General features: G+C 45.4%; 1 long non-coding RNA gene across 1 annotated transcript in view; it reads right to left on the reverse strand.

The window, feature by feature from the left end:
- Positions 1–9,203, reverse strand: part of LOC309814833 — a 56,673-nt gene extending 47,470 nt beyond the window's left edge. Inside the window, exons 1-2 of the long non-coding RNA XR_014295753.1 lie at positions 9,013–9,203; positions 7,772–7,868 (exon numbers count right to left, since the gene is read on the reverse strand). This is a non-coding gene — a long non-coding RNA (uncharacterized lncRNA). The remainder of the gene's footprint in view (positions 1–7,771; positions 7,869–9,012) is intronic.
- Positions 9,204–10,577: the final 1,374 nt, after the last annotated feature.

Below are 10,577 nucleotides of genomic sequence, written 5' to 3' on the forward strand. Positions count from 1 at the left end.
CAAGGCTCTCCTTCAGATTTGATGGTGAGATCTAAAGTTTTACAGAGAAGCAAAACTAAAAGAGCACAGCATCGCCAAACCAGCTTTATGAGAAATCTTAAAGGGGCTTTTCTCAGTGAAAAAGAAAAGGCCATGACTGAAACATAAAAATTAGAAAAGGAAACTTACTAACGGAAAAACCTCATTGGATAAGGCAAATATTCAACAAAGGCAGTAAATCAACCATGTACACAGCTAATAGGAAGGATGAAAGAAAACAGTAATAAAATCATCTATATTCACAATAAGAAGTTAAGGGACACACAAAACAAGTAGATGTAAAATATAAGGTCAAATTCAGTAACTGTGGGGGAGCAGAGTAACAATGCAGGGTTGTTAGTGTCCACGTGAAATTAAGAGCTCAGCAACTTAAATAATCTCACACACACACACACACACACACACACACACACACACAACTGAAAGAAATCCAAACAATATTAAAGAGAGTCCTAACATCACAGATGAATAAAAGGGGAAGAAAGGAACAGTGAAGAAATTAAAGAGGGATTCTAAAAATACCCAAGAGAAATGAAAATGAACACACAGTGATCCAAAATCTATGGGACACAGCCAACGCAGTTCACAGGGGGAAGTTATAGTGATACAAGCTTATTCTTAGGAAACAAGAAAAATATCAAATAAACAACCTAACATTACACCTGAAGGAATTAGAAAAAGAAGAAAAAAACAAAACTCAAAGCTGTCAGAAAGAAAAAAATTAAGAAAACAATACCATATGCAATCACACTAAAAATAATAAGATACCTAAGAACAAACACACCTAAGCAGGTAAAAGACATGTACTCAGAAATGTATCAGCCATTGGTGAAAGAAGTTGAAGGCAACAGAAAAAGATGGGAAAATACAGCAGGTGCATGGACTGGAAGAATTAATACTGTTAAAATAACCATACTGCCAAAGACAATCTACAGATTTAATGCAATCCCTATCAGAATACCAAAGCATTTTCACAGAACTTGAAAAAGTAATTTAAAATTTGTATAGAAACACAAAGACCCCAAATAGCCAAACAATCTTGAGAAAGAACAGAGCTGGAGGCATCACGCACCTTGACTTCAGATTATACTGCAAAGCGACAGTAATCAAAGAGCATCAGACTGGAGCAAAAACAGACACAAAGATCACTGGAATAGAATAGAGATCCCAGAAATAAGCCCACACACGTATATTTAATTGATTTATGACACAGCACGCAATATGGAGAAAAAACTGTCTCTTCAATAAGTGGTACTGGGAAAACTGGTCAGCTACATGGAAAAGAATAAAATTAGAGTATTTTAGCACACCGTATATAAAATAAACGCAAAACTGAATAAAGACCTAAATGTAGGACCATAAAACCCCGAGAGGAAAATACAGAACATTCTTCAACATAAATGATAGCAACGGATTTGGGTTCAGTCTACTAAGGCAAATGAAACAAAAGCAAAAATAAACAAATGGGACTTCACTATACTTAAAAGATTTTGCACAGCAAAGGAAACCAAAGACAAAATGAAAAGACAACCTGCTGAAGGAGAGACAATATTGGCACATGATAAGAGGTTAACACCAAAAAGATGACCAAGCAAGGGTTCATATCTAAACTACAGAAACAGCATATACAACTCAATATCAGAACTGCACCCAAAATATTTTTTTAAAAAATGAGAAGACCTAAATAGACATTTTTCCAAGGACAAAATACAGATAGACAGCCAGAATGCACAAAGATGCTAAACATAGCTAATCGGCAATAAAATGCAAATCAAAACTATGCGATATATCACCTCAGTCTTGTCAGAATGGCTGTCATCAAAAAGGTCACAAATAACAAAGGTTAGTGAGGATGTGGAGAAAGGGAAACTCTTGTAAACTCTTGATGTGAATGTGAAGTAGTGCAGCTAATGTGGAAAGAAGAATGGAGGTTCCACAAAAAACTAAAAATAGAACTACCATAATATCCAGCAATTTCCCTCTTGGGTATATCAGAAGAAAACAAAAACACCATTTAAAAAACATAACTGCACACCAATGTTCATAACAGTGTTCTTTGCCATAGCCAAGATGTAGAGTCAAACTAAGTGTTCATCAATAGGTTAGGGGATAAAAAAATGATATTTATGATGACTTCAGCAAAAAAGGAAATGTTGCTATTTGCAAGAACATGGATGGACTTGGAGGGTATTGTGCTTAGTAAAATAAGCCGCAGAGGAAACAAGCCTGGTAGGTTATCACTTACACGTGGCATCTAAAACATTGAATAAAACAACAACAATGAAACAGACTCACAGATTAAAGAACAGACTAGTGGTTACCAGCAGGGAGAGACAGGGCGGAGGAGCAAAATAGTGGTAGGAGGTTCTGAGGAAGAATCCACTATGTATAAAATCAATCATCTACAGTGACGTTCTGCATAGCATGGGGAATAGAGCCACTCTTTTATAATAAGTATAAATGGAGAAGAACCTAAACATTTATGAGTCACCATGTTGTACCTCTGAAACTAATATAATAATGCAAATTAACTATAGATCAATAAAATATAAAGTAAGAAACAATAAAGGGGAGACAGATTATTAGATAGAAATCAATTAAATAAACACAAGTTTTGGAAATCAAGGAATTAAAAAACAACATGTAAGACAACATTGGCCTTTAAAGTGTACGATCTATTCATTTAAAAGAAATCATTTAAGTGGTGAAAAATGGTACCCATTCTCACACTTTTGTATATCTAGGATAAATTGTTATCTACAAAAATATGTTACAAATATTCACTCAAAAAGAAAGAGAAAATTTGGATTAACCCATTTTAGTATACAAATTTAATATCAAAGTCTCTATGTAACATTGATGTGAATAAGTTCTGTTAGCCACTTCTAGTTTCTTTGTGATGTAAAATCTTTTAAAGCATAAAAATCAGCCTTTCTACATCATTCCATTAGACATACATAGAAGTTAAAAGAAATGAGAAGACAGAAAAATCAACCAGGAAGGTGAATTTACTGAGAAACAGCCATTCGTTCTCCCTCCTCCTTTGCTTTTCCTCCTTTTCCAGGTCTCTTTCGGTTCCAATCAAGAGAAGTCTTGAGAATTCTGAGAATATTTCTTTGAGGGCTTCAAACCACCATACCTACATCCTCTGCCACAACTACACACACGGAAACAAAAATAAACCTCTGCTATCTACTCATGTAGGAGAGATTCATGCAAAATAAACTCCTACATGGAGACCAACAGGTGAGTTTTCTACCTGTTCTTTATAATGTCCTTCCATTATAGTAAATCCCACACATTATGAGGCAGAAGGGGTTATGTGAGCTCTTCCTTGAAGTCAAAAACCTTGCATTCATTTCAAGTACCTGGTGATCATAGGGTACAGCCAGGGAAGGTGCCATCACCCTCGGGGGGTGGGGGGGTGGGCGGTGAATGGGCTTCCGCAACCATGCACCTCCTGATGAACAGATTCTGAAGAGACAAAAGGGCGGTCACACCGCAGCCAGCCTGTCAGACTGTCGGGCCACTGGGCAACCCCACCAGTCTGGAAGTGCCCCATAAGTTGCTCAAAGCAAAACTCTGCCCCCCCGTGAAGCCAGGCAATTTGGGCCAGAGAGTCAGAGGAGACCAGTAATCAACTCCTCCTCTCTGCTCACCTCCTTGGGGTTACAGCAACCCCATCTCCAAACCCAACTCTGATCCTGGAGTGCCAAGGTGGGAGCGCAGGTGGGCTCTGCCGGTGCTTCAGCACCTTCTGGGAAGCCCCCTAGTTTGAATATGATTTGAGTTTGATCCTGAGAAACCATCAGAACTTCCCACCAGAGATAAATGAGGAGATTCTGGCCTTTATTAGTGCACACGGTGAACCCGGTCGTCCTGGCTGTACTTGCCAACCCTCCTACTTTACGCACCTATGTTTATCCACCTTCCTCCCTGTGAGTACCTTTGATTAACCCTGAGCTCAGACTCCTGACCTATTACAGTGACTTTTTCAGTCTTTCTTTAAAAATGTACAGGTAGGGCTTCTCTGGCGGCGCAGTGGTTGAGAGTCCGCCTGCAATGCGGGGGACACAGGTTCATGCCCCAGTATGGGAGGATCCCACGTGCCGCGGAGCGGCTAGGCCCATGAGCCATGGCCGCTGAGCCTGTGCGTCCGGAGCCTGTGCTCCAAGACGGGAGAAACCACAACAGTGAGCGGCCCAAGTACCGCAAAAAAAAAAAAAAAAAAAAAAAAAAAAAAAAAGGACAGGTAATAAAATGAATTTAACCTAGAAGCAGCAGCTCAGTAAGGGAAATAAAATCATCAGAGGTTATCTAATCACAGCCACAGCCATCCAGGGCCCTGTCTTATCTGCTGGGGCATAAGAATGGGACCTTCCTAAACTTGAAGGACATCCAATCAGATACGTTGATTACGCTCACCTCTGGCTCTTCCAGGGACTGCTAGGCAGTCTACCCAGTGTATACTGACTGCAAAACACGGTCATGGTTTTGAAACACCTATGCTCCAGGAAAGATTTTTGCGGTGCATGGGGAAGGTTTCTTTTTGACATCAAGCAAAAAATAAGTCACCAAGCCCTTTGAGCACAGGGCTTCTTAAGAGGGAAGTAGAAGGAAGGAATGGGCAGAAAACATGATCTCCTCGGAAGTGCAGGGCGTTTTTCCAAAAGAGTAGGATTTAGTCTCAGTTTAAGGAGAACACCTTTAAATAGCTGGGACAGCTCCAAACTGCAGTTTAGGGAACGAGTGCTCCAAAAGAACAGTGCTTTACAAGTCCTGGCCAGGCAGCAAGAGGATGAAGAGTTGGTTTTGCATAGTTTTGAACGCAGGAGTAAAGAAACCGAGGCATCTCTGACTAAAAGGGCCTGAGATCCTATGGCATCAGTGGGTCAGTCAGTTGCAGGGGGCAGGGGGTGTGGGGGGCGATATTTCTCTCTCAACGTCTCCCAGGACAGCCACCCCTCCCAATCCCACCCCCCTACTCCCTTCACCCTTCCTCCCTCCACTGTTGGGTCCCCAGGGACAGCACTTCTTAAGCTGGAGCGCTCAAGCACCATCTCTGCAGTCTGGATTCTTCCTGGAGCCTGGCAAGTTCTGGGACAGGAAGCCAGGTCTGCAAGGCCGCTGGGGTGCAGTCAGCCCTGGAGGTCTGGAGGGGAAATGGAGCCCTGAAGCCCACCCACGTCCTTGAAGCCGAGGGAGGAACACATCCTTCTAACAGTACTTCTCAGGGGTCAGCATGCTCCCCACCCGACGGTGATCCATACTCACTTGAGGCAACAAGGACTGCCTCTAACTGGCCCCCTCGATTGCGCCTTAAGGGTCCTTGCACATGTGTGATAGCGCAGGCCCTGGATCTCTTTAGTCAGCCTAGGCCAGTGCTGCCGGGGTCCCTCCAGTCCCATCCCCCAGCCCCTCCCTCTGGGACTGTATCTAATAGAAGAAAGAGCACAGAGGGATTGGCTAAATCAAGGGACCTGGGAGCCTGGGTATGAGTTTGAAGACCGAGAACCTAAGGCACAATTACATATTATTGGAGACTCTTGTGGGGTGTGTGGGGTGAGGTTAGGAGGCTGAGAGGCTGAGTCGACCTGGTGAGTCCAGCCCCAGGACACCACACAGCCCCGTCCCCCCTTCCCTGCCATCAGACAAGGGGTGCCGCAACTCCAGCCGGGACTCTGCACTTCCCCCTCCCTGATTCTCCTCCAGAAGAGCAGGTGGTCCCGCTCTGAGGGCAGCGGCAAGACAACGGACCAAGTCCCCCCGCACTAAGGCACTCCTGGAAGCTCTTCCTGCACAGCAGTGCCGGCTTGGAGCAAACCCGAGCAGCGCCAAGTTGGTCTCGTCCTGCAGCGGAGGGACGCAGGGTTTAAGCCAGCTGCCCTGGCTTTAAAGCAACCAGCCCCCCCTTTAAGTCAGGTGACCCGACTTTAAATCCCTGTGTGCCCCTCAAGCCTGCAACTTCAAAAGTTGGGAACTTCACTTTGATCCCAGCACCTCACATAGCTGAAGGCACACTAGTCACCCCCAAGCCTGGCTTAGAGGCAGGATATAAGGTAAGGGGATGGGCGTGCACTCCTGGTGATGAGGGTGCACTTCATGTACCAGGAGGGTCCAGGCACCCTGGGGTACAGCTACCAGTGCACGGTACAGCAGCTCCCTGGCAAAGCTGGCGAGGCCCAGGGAGAGCAGGCACACCCATGCGTGCAGAGGTTCCAGGACGGGAGCTGGGGCACAGCCAGCCGGGAGGGTGTGAAAGTGGAGGATCTGAGCCTTTTGTGAAAGGCAGACACAGAGGATGGATGAGCAACAAAGACCAGATGAAATATGGATTTGAAAAACACACCCTGCTCTTGAAATTGGGGTGGGGGGCACCCCAGACTTGAGACTTCTTACTCCCCAGTACCTAGTGCTTTGGCCTTTGCCCAATTACTTATAAAATGTACTGATAATATCTAACCCATAGAATACCGCATTTGTAGTGGTATTGCATGTTAATGTTTCTATAGTGGAAAAATCTTTTCTACAAGAAACATGTACACTATCTGAAATCAACTAAAACCCCTCTTTATAAAGTACTATATTGGACTTCCCTGGTGGCGCAGTGGTTAAGAATATGCCTGCCAACGCAGGGGACATGGGTTCGAGCCCTGGTCAGGGAAAATCTCACATGCTGCGGAGCAGCTATGCCCATGCACCACAACTAGTGAACCTGCAGGCCACAACTACTGAAGCCCGTGTGCCTAGAGCCGGTGTTCCACAACAAGCGCAGCAAGAGAAGCCACTGCAATGAGAAGCCCGCGCACCACAAAAAAGAGTAGCCCCCGCTCGCCGCAACTGGAGAAAGCCCGCGCACAGCAACGAAGACCCAACACAGCCAAAAATTAATTAATTAATTTTAAAAAGTACTATATCCTTCTGTACAACTTCTCTGGGAAGAACAGAGATGGCGTGGGAGAGTGAGAAAGACCAATATTTAGTGCACATCTCTCATGCAGGTGCTCTGCTGGCTCAGATACATTTATCCCCACTTTACAAAGGAGGAAATAAGCTCAGAGAGGTTTAGTAATTTTCCCAAAGCCAAACAGCTATTAAGTGGCAGAACCAAGATCTGAACCAAGTCTGTTACCTTCAAAGCCTAAGTCCTCATCACAACAAAACTCAATTAATATTTACATTTATCGAATTACATTGCAGCCTGGGGAGTTCTTGGCACAATCCTGAATAAGAGTGAGAAAGAAAGAAAGAAATAGCATTGTTCCTACAGTCAACCAAAATTTTTGGAGCAGCGGCTAGATGCCTGGTCCTTTTTGGGGTTCAGCAGTGATCACGACAGGAAAAGTCGTGCTTTCATGAACCATGTAGTGGGGAGGAGAGACGGGTGCAACTTGGGTGAGGGATTTCACCTTGCTGGGCCTCTGTTTTCTCATCTGGAAAATGGGATGGGTGTTCCTCATCTTCTGGGATTGTCCGGCTGGACATTCTCTGATTCCATAAGAAGTATTTGTTTTCCTGTTTCTTTAAAATTCATTCAAGCCATGAGCCGTGATGCATGTTGTTAGCTGCTCCCCAAATCACTCTTCCCCACCCTTTTCCTGTGATCAGGTCTTTCCCGAAACATGACTCACAATCAGTCAAGTCACAGAACCTAAGGGGCACCCAGCAGAAAAATTCCAACCCTTGCTTCTCAGGAGCTCTGTGGTCTACCTGCCAGGTAAACTTAACTCACCTGGGACAAGGTGGCCATCCCTGGTTTCACATCAACATGATCTCAGGCACAAACCTCCTTTTTTTCCATTTGGTCTTTAAGTTACTTGTTGAAACAACTGTACAAATATGACAAAGGTATAAAATCAGGCATCTTCTGCCCCCAGCGCCTACTAATACATGATGTTCTGCCACTTTAAGGATAAAGATAGAACATTTCAACATTCTGCTGCCCTCATCATTTGTCATTTTTGTTGATATTTCTATTGAATACATCTTTCAATATTTTAACGATGGAACATTTATTTAGGTTGCTCCAGACCCAGCCTTTAGTGGTAAGGGGTTTGTTGTTATATTTCTATTATGTTTCCTTTAAAGACCATTATCCTATTTAAATGGATTAAGTCAATTCTATAGGCACGTATCTTATGATATTCATGAAGTTAATCCATAGAGGGCAGTGGTACAATTGATCACACTTGAGAACCTCCAGTGGCACAGTTAAGTGTACATATTATCTACGTGTAAACCGAAGTACATGCCGAGTGAGATTCTCCTGCCCTCTTCACTCTGTGCCCCTCAAGCCTGTGAGAAATGGAATATTTCTTGCCATCTCAGTAAACAAAGGATGTCACAGTCATCAGCCCTTGCAGCCCTCCAGCGTGAGCCGCGAGCCCTGAGGATCTCAGGATATGCAAATACAGAATGCAGGCCCCAGAGCGCTGAGGTGCATATGAAAGGAAGGAATTCAGGGAGCCCAGCCTCTGGCATCTCCGCAAAGAAAAGCGCCGCATTCCTCACGTTGGGAGAGCCGGTTTGCCTTAGTTAACAATCACCTGCTGATGGTCCCCATTACCTGCGCCAGTGCCCTGCCCTGTCTCCTCCCCCCGGTCCTTTAGCTCAGGGAGGAAGGAGGGCAGAGGGACTCCGCTGAATAAGGGGCCTGCGAGCCTCGGGAGGAGTTTTTAGCCGCTTTCCCCGGAGTCGGGGGGAGGCGCGCTGACGCTGCCGCCGGGCCCTGCGCCTCCCTTGCCCCGTTTCCCCTCAGGACACTCTGGCCGACCCCCTCCCCACGCCCCCCAGGCCCCGCGAGCCAGGCCGAGGGCAGGGGCGAGAGGAGGGACCGAAGTTCCCGGGACCAGACGCTGGGGGCCGCCCTTTCTGCACAGCAGCGGCGGGTGGCAGCGAACCCCTGCCCCTCAGAAGCTGGTCTTGCCCTGCCGCCAGGGCACCGTACCAGGCGGAGGGTCGGCGCCCACTTACCCGGCCCGCCGTCCGCACGACTGTCGCGGCTTCGGCCGCCGGGGCCCCTCCAGAGCCGGCAGCGTCAGTGAGGCCGCCCTCGCCGCGGGCTCCGGGGCAGTTCCGTGAAGGCGGAGGGAAGAGACCCCGAGCCGGGAGCTCCAGCTCTGCGGAAACGCGGGCTCCGTTCTGGGCGCAGCGGGTGGGACCGCTCTGCCCCAAGGCCTTCTGGGAGGGACGGAGGCGCCGGGGGAGGGAGCCGCCAGGAGCGCAGGGCCCCGTCGGGGGTCCTGGAGGGGCGGCCCGGCCTGAGGGCCCCGCCCACTGTGACCGCAGCCCAGGCATTTTTCCGGGAGTCCTACACTACAGAGTTAGAAAGATACACGGTCTATAGTAAATATTCACAAATGATTGTTGCTGCTGTGCTTACTATCCTATTAAAGGTGTAAAATCCATAAGACACTTTAAGTTCAAAATTAAATATGAATGTTTACCTTTCTAATTATGTCTCTGCTCTTCACAATTATCGTTAATGAATCAGAGACTGTGGCATCACTAGTTAAAAGTGAGCTTGTTAAAAAAATAGAACTCAGGCCCACCGGACCTACTGAATCACAATCTGAACTTTTACAATCTCCCCAGTGTACTTGTGCACACATGAATAGTTGAAAGGTACATTCCTGCCTCGACGTGTCTTTTCTGTCTGAGAAATACACACATTTTATCCAATTTGATATAAATAAAACACTCAAAAATGCATATGCCTGTGTTGAAACCATCATTTTATCATTTCTTTTCCAGATAAGTACAGTCTCTATACTGGTTTTGTGGATCACATGCCACACTCTTTTCTTGTAGTTAGAAATAAGATAGAGAAACTTACTTTGTAAAAAAAAAAAAAAAAAAATATATATATATATATATATATATTAGTGGGTAATTGAAGACACTCTTCTAAATTAAAACCAGTTCTTTTAACTTGCTCTTTTCTTCTTGGGTCACATTATGAACTCTTCCCGTGGCCACACGGTATGTGTACTTTTAATTTCAGGGACTGCTGACATTCCAGGATATGGCCCTAGTTTTCTCTCAAGAGGACAGGCAATGCCTGGACCAAGATCAGTGGGAACTGTCCAGGTATGTGATGTTAGACAAGTATAGGAACCTGCTCTCCTCGGGTGAGGATACCTTCCTTCCAGAATTCCTTATCCAACCACAGGGTTTAGAGTCCTTCATTTGTAGAATGTCTCCTGGAATCTTCTGCTTCCTACAATAGGGTTCCAGATTGCAACGTTTCAGGAAAGATTGGGAGTTTGTGGGTATAATTTATCTTATTCTTTTAACATTGCAGCCTCCCTCAGCCGCATAGCACAGGGAGACCAGCTCAGTGCTTTGTGACCACCTAGAGGGGTGGGATAGGGAGGGTGGGAGGGAGGGAGATGCAAGAGGGAAGAAATATGGGAACATATGCTTATGTATAACTGACTCACTTTGTTATAAAGCAGAAAATAACACATCATTGTAAAGGAATTATACTCCAATAAAGATGTTAAAAAATAATAAAAATAATAAAATAAAATTGCAGC

The sequence above is a fragment of the Mesoplodon mirus genome (genome assembly GCF_964341445.2).
Source record: "Mesoplodon mirus genome assembly, chromosome: 13".
Classification (NCBI taxonomy): domain Eukaryota; kingdom Metazoa; phylum Chordata; class Mammalia; order Artiodactyla; family Ziphiidae; genus Mesoplodon; species Mesoplodon mirus.